Raw genomic sequence first — 12,828 nt, forward strand, 5'->3', positions numbered from 1 at the left:
GGGCTGATGAAATACAGAGTAGTTTTAATGCGTTGGCTAAAATAAAGCGAATTCAAACTCCTGAAAAGGCTATCTCAGTATTTGCTGATACCGTAAATTAAAATGAGTAACTTTTCCCTCTCTCTCTCGCTTTGAATGAGTACGGAAAGCGCTGGTGGCGCGAGTTCGTAGCATTTTGAGGCAACTGCTGCCATCTATGATCTATACACTGAACTCGATACTCCTTGCCGCCACGACCGCTAAATACGAATTTGTATCTTTGAGTGAAATACATGAACATATTATCATTCCATTGTTAGGGAACACTGGAATTCCTAAATTAGTATATATACCATTAAAAATTTAAATTTTTAATTCAATAATGCATATCTAATTTCGCGTTTTATGTTTTTTAGAATGACTGAGTACTACATTTACATCTACCAGCATCATCTACATCTACAGAATACCCTGCCAATCACCTATAGGGTATTTGGAAGGGGGTGATCAATCACTAACATGCAGTATGCAAGAGGACTGCAACATACATACCACACGGTCATAAAATATTACGCATAACAAAAAATGTGTACTCATTCATGAGAAGAAAAAACTTGCCAACAGTTAGTAATTCCTACAGCAAATTCATGCAAGATTATTACAATTGAAAAATAAAAACATACAATGAGTCGACCTAGTGAGTGACGCCATTTGATCTATTAATCTAAACACCATTATTAGCTTTAATAGTATGATCAAAGAATGGCATTTTAAATGTTTTGCAGCAGAGGCGGATACAGATGGGGGGCGCAGGGGGCGCGCGCCCCCCCTTTGCAGAGTCGCTCACATTGCCGAACATTGTAGAATCACAGTTGTAACTTTTTTGTATCGTAAGATATTGACTTACATACGTGTAGTATAATGAGTTTACATAAAACTTTATTCAACTTCGCAATGTGGCTTGATTAATTTTTTATTACGATAAAAGTAAAGGTAGCTCAAGATATCTTTTGCGCCCCCCCCTTGAATTTTTTCTGTATCCGCCACTGTTTTGCAGTCTATTTCATTTTATTCTCGTGATCACATCTACCACAGTACGAAGAACGAATGATAGTTTTACCATCGTTTGAGAAAATATCTTCTCCGAATTTACTAACAATTAAATTTAGCCTAAACTTTGCTCTAGACTCCTGTAAAGATTCCCATCCCAACTCGCCTAACATGTTGGAAATGCTACACTTTTTGTGATAGCAACTCATCTCCAATCTGGCTGTCCTCTTTTGATCTCTCCTACCAGCCCTACTTCATTAGGGTCCCACACACTAGGTAGCTTATCTACTTATTATATTGGAATGTTTAATATGGCCAAACTTCCAATACATATTAATTTTTACACATTTAAGTTCTGCGTGGGACACTGTGCTGAATAACCATTATTATATTAAGCAGAGTAGGTGTTTTTTGAAGGGTCTCAAGGATTTGAAGGTCCAGAGGCTTCAGACCCCTCATTTTTCTCACCACAGTAACTGTCCTCGGATCCATTAACTGATAGATTTGCACAATTGCTCCAGTACTCCCCCTTTCTCCGCAACTCACTTTTTAATACATTGGAATGGTGGAAAAAATAATGGTAATGAATGCTTCTCCATTGCCAAAATTAAATGCATAAACCTACACCTAAAAAGTAGATCAGCCATCTGTATGCAATCCATCACAAAAATCTGAGGAAAATTTGGCTGACAACGGGGTCCTATTCCAAATAAAGAGTATAAGCTAAGTTTACATCCACCAGCCCGTTGGGATAGCTTCAGTTCATTTTTAATTTAGATAGGCATTTTATTTTTGTTAATAATTTATCTCGAACATGAAATGGTAATTTTAAAAATTCCCAACGTGAAGCAAATATGAATAATTTATGGAGAAAAAAACTGAATTCTGAATGCTTTGAGGAGAATAGACGAACTATGTAGGTATTCATATTAAAATATGACTTCAACAAAAACTGATACCTATGTTCTAAGAAGATATTTCAATTCATAATAATAGAGGCACTCAAGCCCCTTCAGATGGGATTTCTCTGATAATAAAGAGTTAGCTCAGTTGAGAATGGTCAGCCTAGTTGTGTGGCACCGCCCAGTCTGGCAAGTCTGTGACCATGTAAAGTATTGTCATATCAAGTTTTTAATCACTTACTAGAAGGTTTGGGATTATGGTTACGTCAATGGCTAAGGTCATTAACACCATGTGCAATCTAATGGAATCATAATATTAAATCATATTCCCAATTTAATAGGGCAGCAGTTAAAGATAATGAAAATTAAAGTTTTACTCATAATTTTAAACTTAAAAGAACAGTATCTCTAAGGAAAATTGTGATGTGGCTTAGGCAATCAGGGTCTAGGATGCCTAGAATTGCCCAGAATGCATTCTAAGCTTCCTCTGATGCCTTTCACACTTAAGCCTGTACTTATCACACTCCGTCAGGGGTCTCACAGAGAGGGGGCAGTCACAGAAGCCACATCAAGGTGGAGTCTTCACCTTTTGTAAATGGCTACAGCCACAAAATGAAGAAAAATAGCAAATTTTCCATCCCACAGGAAAGAAGTCGTGCGTGAACCTCCTGTGGGTCAAGCCGCAGCAATTGTGTTTAGAGGGACCATATCAATGGAAGCCAAAGTATATTCTACACATGTGTCACCACTTGCACCAGCTGGGCAATGAACAAAATGACAATGGAATGCTGGTTGCTATGTACCATACAGGGAAGGTGTTGAAGCCCATTTGGGCCCTTCTATCATGGAACAATCAATATTTCAAAAGAGATTGTGGGAAAATTTTGATTGATAGGATAGTGCATTTTGAGGAGCATAAGCCATATGAGATGGAAGTAATTTATTTTCAAAGTCGCAAGCTCATCCAACCTTTTCCCAGCTACAACATTTTCATGGAGGAAAGACTTTGGCGTTCCTATGACTTTTAGAGCCGCACTGGCAACTGCACAGGAAATAGCACTGATTCACAATTGCTCTAGGTAGGAAGGCACCCATGTCACATAGGTCAAAGGGTCGATAGGAGCCAGACTACAGGCAGCCCTCATGATGGTGTGACGTAAGAAAAAACTGTTGGAATGGATGTGGGAATCCCTATCAACTATATTTTCTCTGAAAACATTGGAGAGCAATCAAATGCATCCCAGAATCTCATACAATGGGACCCGGTCAATAAGGACAGGTGCTACTTATGGCCAGGGTCAGATTTACCGTAAGGCAAAATAGGTATGTGCCTAGGGGCGTCGCAGTCCAAGGGGTGCCTTCAAGGGCGGCAGTTCATTCAGTTACAGCAGTACAGCATGTTTTTATTTTTGAAGTTAATCTTCTTTTTTGTTGCATGAATTAAGCTAGACATTATTTTTGGAAAGGGTATTCATAAAGTGTTTTAGTTGCATAAAAGTAAAAATGTTTCATGTAGTTCTACTCCAAGCTGTTTTTCTTTAATTGAATTGTTTGTGCTTTCCCCACGTAAAAAATTCAAGCATAAACTTATGCTGTCAGCTATTTATCTGTATACAGTACACACCCAATTATCCGAGCTAACGATGGGGAGAAACGGCACGAATAAACGGAAAACACCAATAACCCAAACTTTCACTTAAATGTCTTGCAATGTTCATAGTTCATGTAAAACAAACTATATATTAATATTTATGCAGGTACATATTATGTTATTTTATAGTGCTTCCCGGACTCAATGAGAGCTTTCTTCGCTAGCTCGCGATCTTTTAAGCAGCGATAACAGGGTTGTACTCGTATCCGTGGCTGTGTGCTCACGGATACCGAAAAGTGGTTTGCGCGAATGCTTCAAAACCACTGCTCGACGTCGGAAACTAGACAGGCTACTGTCAGGCACCACGCCACAGAGTCGCATCTCGACAAGTTGCCCGGTTTGCAACTGCTGCAAGACGTGTATCCGTGATCGCGGAGCGCGCTGCGAGGCTTGGAAAACAGGAAAACTGAGCTCCCATGAATGCAGCGAGCGCACGATCGCTTCCATTTTACGAAGGGGATTCTAACAGAAATAATAAGCCTGGTGTATCCTAGCATTAATGCAGTGATTCTGATGATTTTGTGCCCGATTTTATTCTTTTATAAACATCGCGGAATAAATTGAGCGAGAGTGAAAATCATGCACGGATAATCCGTAACCCGGATAAACCGCATGCGGATCATCGGGAGTGTGCTGTATTCCTTTTTTCTGAACCTTACCTCATGTGAGTGGCTATGCCTGAATCATAAAAATCGGGGAGGGGGGAGAGCTCAAGTGAGGAGGGGCGCTCAATGGAGAGGTGCCTATATAGCGTAACTTTGGGAAAATCCAGCCCTGCTTATGGCAACAAGGTTAGCAAAATTCTCAAGATCGCCATCATGTGAAACATTTGCAGTGACTTAACATTAGTAGCAACATCCAAGAAAGAAGAAACTGTGTTTATACACAAGGAAGAGTCCAGGGTATATGGGGACATATCTGGAAGGCTGCAACATGACAGAGATTTAGGAATGGTGTGAAAAATTCATACAGCTTCCTTGCAGTGAATGTTGATTTTAGACCACAACCTAGTGCTAATGAGATAGTGTAAGATTGAGAAAAGGCCGAGGAGATTCAGGAAGGTGAGGAAATGAATCATAAAAGCTCAGAAGGGAACTAAAGGTAGGGAATGCTAGGAATCAGTGGAGAATAGTATCAGCGGGACTGGAGATATGCAGACTGTATTGGAAGGGTGGGGTAAAATTGAAATAAGAATAGTCAAAGCAGCTGAAAAGTCAGATTCATTAATAGCAAAAGGCTAAATAAATCTTGAATAAAAAAGGGGATGTTAAAGGAAATATAAGAAAAAAGGAGGTGGAAGAATATCGATGCCTAATAAGGTAAAGGGTAATAAGTGAAATAAATAGTTGATTACACTGAAAAACCAAGAAGGTGAGGTAGGCCACGACCACAATGGGTAGGCTTGGTTGAAAAACCATCAGGGATAGTTTATGAAAGAAAGAAACATGGATACCCAATATATGAGGTAAAGTTGTTTTAGCCAGCAAAAGTGTAATGACTTCACACTTGTATGGTTACTATGCAAGTGACGCTAAGGCATTGTCTCCCATTTATTGTGTGGCACCAAAACAATTAATGATGTGCACTTAACTTTTACATACAAAGTACCACGCAATAGCAATAATATATTACACCATCTCCCTCCCTCAAAATAAATGACTAAAATTTTCAACATCAAAAAGAAGGCAAACAATAAAACACTAGATAGTTGAGAAAAAAGAAACATATTTCACGTTGATAAATTGGAAATTACAAAGAAAAATACTTCACAAATCCAAGCACTCTCTTCTTTTCCTGTCTCTAAATGGATACTTCCTTTGAGGAACACAATTTATAGTCACTCTATGGTCATTTACTTCACTGTTTCCTCTCCTGCCCACTTTGGGCAGCCTTGGTGCCCAGACACTATTTGGAGACTCCCATCCCCCCACAGATTGCTTTGATCCCTCCTCTGAAATGCACACCTCTTCATTTCTGGGAGCTATTTCTGGAGAGTAACCAGGAGTAACAGCTACTTCTTCACTCTCCTCATCATTTGGCCTCTCCCTCATTGTCACCCTGCCTCGGATTTTATTAATACGTCTGTGAACAAGATTCCAAATATAAATCAAAATTTTGTAGTTCCTCATGCAGAGAACCTCTTTCACCACTCCCTTCACCCATTTCCTCAGTGGCATAACTAGGAATATGATTTGGGGGGGGGGATAGGATCAGTGGTCCAGCAAGGGGAGGTTTTGGGGGATAAACCCCCCCCCCCCAGAGCTCAGAAAATTTTTTAAATTTAATCCATTTTACTTAATTGGATTGATATTACTAATAGAATAGTGTAAGGATAATATAATATCCCTCAGAAAGCCATAAAACTCACCATTTTGAACCATTTACCGTATATGTCTGAATATAGTCCCCCCTTTTTTTTCAAAAATGCCCGTACGTGGTAAAAGTAAAGGGGGGGACAATATTCAAACGCATTTTTGCAACTTTTCCCAAAACTGAAGCCTCAAAATTAGGGTGGGGACTTTATTCAGAAGGGGACTATATTCGGAGAAATACAGAATATTAAAATTCCACAAAGTATTAATCTCGCACCAACAGCTTATCCTGGTAGATAATCCATATCCCCACACATACCGGTATTAGTTGCCCCTACAGCCCTCCCAGCCTTAATTCCTAACTGCGCCCCTGGATGGGATGGCAACCCCTACCCCAGGTCCGGGAAAATTTTAGAAAAATTATATGCCTAAAAATACATTTCACATTATTTTGTCATTCAAAATTTAGTTTTAAGCAGATGCAGTTACTATATGTCAGAACTAGGCTATGGTAGGGGTTGCCACCTCAGGCCCAGGAAAATTTTAGAAAAATCATATGCCTAGAAATACATTTTACATTATTTTGTTTCTAGTTTGTTCCTTAAAATTTTTACCATATTTTCAACACCTCCATTGGTTGCTGGATGATATGGTGGAGAAAACATGTGCCTAATACAATTCATTTCACAGTATTTGGCAAATTATCCAACAGTGAACTGGGGGCCATTGTAGGTAGCATTCTATTCTGGGAAGAAAATATAGTGCTAACCAGTAGTGCAGCGAGGGGGGGTTTAGGGGATAAACCCCCCCCCCCCCCCCCAGAGCTCAGAGAAATTTTTAAGTTTAATCCATTTTACTTAATTGGATTGATAATACTAATAGAAAAGTGTAAGACTTAATAAAATATCCCTCAGAAAGCCGTAAAACTCACCACTTTTAACCATTTATCAACACCGACTCATTTGTGGTATACCTCCATCTTCCCCAAAAATGTGGAGCAATGGTGAGTTAGTCCCCATTGGGCAGCACTCCATGGCAGAATGAGTGTTGCCTAATCGCTAAAATCTACTGGATACAAAATACCCAGCTCCAGCAATCTGTCTAGCTCCTCATATACTTTATTTTTAAGGGCATAAGCAAAAGTTCTGGGTGCACAAAACACTGGTTTAAGTGAAGGGTAATTTCTGCCCTATTGAGAGTTCCAAACCCCTCATCACATAAATCCTTGAAGCTTTTCACAACCTCTCCCCCCCACTTCCCTTGTGACAAACACACCTTTTGCACTGGCTGAGGTAGACCCAGTGCACTGTGCCAATCTCTTCCCAATAATGGCGGTTCCTAATTCCTTACAATAAACAGTGATAATTTGGCATGAGAACCCTGACACACTACATCAACTTCCACAATACCCTTCGGCTCAATGAGTGTATTTGCATGAGACCTTAATTTCACTCTAATATCCTGAGGTTTTAAGTGAGAAAAATAATCATTACAACATCTATCTGACACAGCAGAGATGGCTGAGCCTGAATCCAATTCCATTTTCAGGGTTATTCCATTAACTATCACTTCAGCATACCATGGACCCACCCCTCCAATCGTATCACTATTCATTGTTATCAACTCCATGCATATATTTATATATATCAATGTGTTTTGTTTGTGAAACTTAATAGAGCTGAATTTCAAATTAATAGTGGTATACACGTGTATGCCACCAGATAATGTAAGAACTTACATGTTAACCAAAATAATTCAACAATGTCATTAAAAGGACCAAGATCCATGTGTGTGAAACTGAATAATAACTTGCCTGATGAAATTAAAAATGAAAAGAATACACTGGTTTTTAAGAAAAATGTAAAAGATTACCAGATAGAAATGTGTTTTTATAGTGTAAATGAATATTTGTCACCTAATTCTTAATGCCTTTTTATTTTTTTAAATTTTTTAATAATACTTTGTAAGTAAACTTATGACATGTCCTATGCACTTGCCAGTCTAAACTCTGTCTACTGTCTCTCCTGGATGAAATAAATATCCTATTATATTCTATTATACAATGCAAGATCAAAATCTTCGGCATAGGACGAGCAACAGTGCCCTTCGGAAAAACCCTGTTCCCCCACAGCCAAAATTTGATAAGATACCCTTTTCTGTGCACTTACCTTCCTACTTTCCCAGCACATTGCCTTGAGGTGGCTTTCTGCAAATGTCCAAATTATATGACCTGAATTTGCAACTTGCAACCCTGTGACCCACATAACCACAGCAACTGCATCAGTCTGAGCTCAGTGGCCTTTTCTCATGCTTCTGTCATCTACGGGAGCTTTCTGCCATTTCCATGTGCATGCCTACTCGATCCGAGAATTATAACAGTGGTTGGTATTCTGAGAGGAATAAGTATCAACCATAGGAGAAGAAGACATTGCAAAATATTTGTAGAGAGAGGCCTGTCCCGAAGAGTAAACGGTTTTGTGGCAGTAATGGGAGAAAAAGGAGATGTACATGTAGAGGACTTAGACAAAGAAGGCAGAAGAGGAAGAGATGCATTTGAGTGAGGTTGCCTTTGACCTCAAAGAGTTTAATGAGAATTAAAATCAGGTGGCTTAGGCAAAGAAGGCAGAATTCTGCCTTCTTTGCCTAAGGGGATGAGTCTGAGTTGAAGGAGGCTTCCTTTGTCCTCAGAGAGTTTTATGAGAGACATGAGAATTTAAATCAGATGGCTTACGCAATGAAGGCAGAAGAGAAAGAGACGGAGTTGAGTGAGGTTGCCTTTGGCCTGTAAGATGCGTTGAAGTTGATTGAGAGGCCATGGAAAATTTAATGGACTTGACTTGACTTTTGCTTTATTTTACCAGGCCACAATCCGCCCCCCTCTTCCCCCAAGCCAGGGCTGGATGGATGGCCAAACAGGAAGAGGAGGGACAGTATTAGGAGAGCAGGTGAGAGCAGAATTCTCAAGGAGTGGCCAGTGAACCACACTATATTCTGGAAGAGAAATACACTGGGTAGGGGGAGGCTGGTTTATACTAGGGACAGAATTCATAAGAGATGGCCAGATCGGGGGTAATGAAACAGGATGGTCGGTTGTAGGTTTGCTAATGACAGGGGCATGCTTCAACGTTACTTTTACTTGCTTTACCCCAGAGACATACTTTGCTACACTACCTAACCGGCAGCAAATACCATTAGGTGTAAGGTGTAGACCATCCCTAGACAGCAACTCCTCCTCAGGATGTCTTGAGGCAAAGAGGAATTGTGGCCAATTATCACAGAAGAAAATGCCAGCCTCCCTGATGAATGAAAAATATACTATTTTAGTCCTAATAACAATTCAATTTTCCATGATACCAAGCAATCTATGCAGTCAACAAAATAAATGTAAAACTTAAGACCAAGGCAAGGTCTACGTGACGATACTATAGATACTGAAATTATTGATGTATTTTCTAAATAACAACATGGTTGTACTGCTTTTTTAAGCCGCTGTACAATGGCAAGAAGTAAAAGTAACATTACCTTCCACTGTACTTCCTGAGCATTTCATTTAAATGCTGAGTACATCGAGTACAATTAATCTCCTTTAGTCGGTCCACCATCACCTTGGGCTGTTTTAAAAACCTGTTCAACCCACAAAATAGAACACTTGATAAGTGTATTTGTATCTGTAAGTTGAAAAGCCTGATTCTCTCCACCAGTCCTTCAATATGATGAAGGACCTGATGAGGAGTTTCCGCTGTTTCAGATAAAGATAATACAGGAACATATCAATAACCTATGCATTCTTAAACTTATTTTAGCCATCATCAACAAACTGTGAAAGCATATTGCTCCAAATCCATGAGTATCACAGTTGCACTTTAAATATTCTGCAAGCATGGCCATCAGGTTCACTCCACATCATTCCACAAATCCTCATGAGTAGAGATATGTGAAAATCGTACTTTCAATAACAGTTCATCACATTTTTTTGTAGCGTCTAATTTTTATTTTCATAATGAGGTAGATGACAATAAAATGTAGTGAAACACAAAAATATACGATAAAATACAGTATATTTTAAATAAATATGTTGTAGAACAATAATATATGTATTAAGAAATAAGACATATAGCGGCGTAGGTGTAGCTTGCCTGTGCCCACCTGTAGTCACGGCCACATAGAGTCCCAGCCAACTAGCAGCTGGCCAGACATTAACACGCTTTAACTGGTGAGTGTCGACGGAGAATTTAAAATGCGCTCAGCACAAAATGCACGAATTTTGCCGTCAAAAAGGCAAATTTGCATAAAAATATCATTAAAATCCAGTCATCGCATCTATGTCATATTTATTTGCGCACAATCCAATTTATATCGCATTTGCGATTTTCACGCATCTCTACTCATGAGTATTGGGTATTTGATACTATGAAACATTATTTTGAATCTCTAGAAGCACCTTTGCAATGAGGAGTATCATTAGCTATCAATAGTATGGGCATAAAACACAATTATATCAAGTAACACACCAAGTGAGGTAAAGCATTAGCAAACTGAGATAGATTTTACACTTAATGGAATTCAACTCACCCCCAATCAGGTTATTGGTTCCAAGATGGGGAACGACACCACGTAACTCCCTGGTGGCCTCAATCATACTCCCTGCCACCTCATTCGCCTTCATCCTGGACAAGGAAATGATCCCGAATTTGATGGCTGGGAAATGGTGATTGTAGTGGGGCGCATATTTCCATGGGGAAGCCCCGATGACTAGCACCCGATTTGGCATCTCCAACCTGGAATTTCAATTAGTCCAAAAGAGAGATAAATTAGCACTCAATAGGGTGGTTTCCTATTGTTTTTTTATTGCCTAATTCGAAAGATAATTACTCCTAGAGTACATATTTCACGCTTTTAGATTTTTAAGTGATGATATCTATTTTTAGCGATTAAATGAAAAGTGAAAATTTTCAAGCGCGCGAAAACACGACGGCTAAGTATGAATGTGGGGAAAAGCCCGTGTGACGTCATTCTGGTTCTCGCTGACGCCGTGTGAGGTGACCTTGGGGCGAAGATATGAGCGCTGATACGACGCAGGATGCTAGCAGGTAGCAGAGTACCCCGCTAGCTGGTAGCGCTTGGCTTAAATAAGGATTATTAATACCTTATCAAACGAAGAAAACTTTCTGAACGTAGCCAGTTTTAATAAGTGATTATTAAGACATGTTTCCCTGAGCTCTGTGCCTCATGGATGCATTGGTAATCTCAGATGATGTGAAACTCCTATCTACTTGTATAGAATCTAGGTCCCTGTGACGTCACGTGGAGTGGCAACGCATGGGCGCCAATCTGGCCTTTTTCAAGTTAGGAAAAAATTGACCATTGCTATTCGTCTAAACCGGTATTTCTAAAACCAAATAATTTGTACATTATGAATACACTAATGGTGGGTAACGAATCGCAATCAATGCCTTTCATTTTCTTTGATGGAGTAAACTACCCTATTGTACCGAAATGTAGCCGCAATCTCCACCATCCTCTAGATGAAACCCCTGCAACCAGCACCACATCACAAGAAACAGATGAAGATGTATCAAGAAACCATCCAAGCAAAAAATAAAATCCTAGCATCATTAAATACTGACACCACCATAAGCATTCTACCGACACATTCCAGGGAAATTGCAATTACTGGAAAACTTGGCAATCAACAACAAGAAGTCCACTGTCGAAACTTATTGATGTTAAATTAAATGGAATCAACATATGAACATTATCAGTGATATAATAATAATAATAATAATAATAATACTCTTTATTCCTCCACGGCGAGGATTGGCCCTCGCAGATGTTGTCAAGTTATCGTATACAACACATTTATAAAAACATTCAATACAATGAAAACATTCAAAACATGTACATTGGATCAAAACATTAGAAACACATACATTACAAAGATTACATTTAAAATAAAAGAGAAGAAAAGTCCAGCTCAAAATACTCATGAATTGAGTACAGTGGATAGTTGCACAGCCACTTTTCCAGCACATTTTTCAGTCTTGTGATGCTCACTGATCTGGCTTTGCTGGGTAATTTATTAAATAATTTTACTCCCAAATTGTCAGACTGGTTGTTGGTCTTAAACAGCCAACAGTAATTAATATTTAGGTTATTTTTAGCCCTGGTGTCATGAGAGTGGATGGTGGATCGTATGGGGTAGGTTTCTAAGTTATCTTTAATGTGCACAATGCTGCGAAACACAAAGAGGCTGTAGATGGTGAGGATATGAAATTTTTTAAAAATTGGCCTGCAGTGGTCACGGGGCCCAGCACCACTTAGAATCCTCACTCCTTTTTTTTGCAGTTTTAGAATTTCTTTGGTTTCATGTGCATGTCTCCAGAGTCGAACACCATAGGCAAGAATACTATGAAAAAAAAGCAAAATAGGCTAATCTCATGTACTTTTCATTGACACAGGTTTTAAGTTTCCTCAATAAGTACAAAGCCATAGAGAGTTTTTTGCTGACTAGGAAATTATGCCTCTCATCACCCGGGGGAGAGGGCAGCAGCTCTTCTTCACATGTGCGAAGGTGGAGACCATACTGGTTGGTACAGCGACACACATTCCACTACGAGCGTGGTAACATTTACTTTAACGGCTGTAGTACTGCGATGTGGAAGGCAAGGGGAAACCACCACATTATCATCCCGAGGAGTCACAGCTACTCCACTCAATTTATATAATGACATGATGGAATTCTCTCGGGTAAAATATTCCGGAGGTAAACTAGTCCCCCATTCGGATCTCCGGGCGGGGACTACTCGAGAGGGTACATCGGTCAAACAAGATAGAATGTTACGGATAGGAACATGGAACGTCAGATCACTTCGTACCTGCGGTAAGCTAGATAACTTGAAGGTGGAGATGCGAAGAATGAACCTCGATGTATTAG

The 12,828-nt window shown here is 39.5% G+C and overlaps 1 protein-coding gene across 3 annotated transcripts in view; it reads right to left on the reverse strand.

Moving 5' to 3' along the window:
• Positions 1–5,290: 5,290 nt before the first annotated feature.
• The window catches only part of LOC124169755 (probable inactive tRNA-specific adenosine deaminase-like protein 3), a 32,516-nt gene continuing 24,978 nt past the window's right edge, over positions 5,291–12,828 (reverse strand). For 2 of the 3 annotated variants that reach the window (XR_006867227.1, XR_006867228.1), the window contains 4 exons: positions 10,467–10,672; positions 9,417–9,518; positions 8,063–9,190; positions 5,291–5,664 (listed from right to left, as the gene is read on the reverse strand). The gene's annotated coding sequence lies outside the window, so the exon portion shown is untranslated. The remainder of the gene's footprint in view (positions 5,665–8,062; positions 9,191–9,416; positions 9,519–10,466; positions 10,673–12,828) is intronic. The other variant, XR_006867229.1, reaches the window with a different exon arrangement.

The sequence above is a fragment of the Ischnura elegans genome, chromosome 12, assembly GCF_921293095.1.
Source record: "Ischnura elegans chromosome 12, ioIscEleg1.1, whole genome shotgun sequence".
NCBI classification, from domain to species: Eukaryota; Metazoa; Arthropoda; class Insecta; order Odonata; family Coenagrionidae; genus Ischnura; species Ischnura elegans.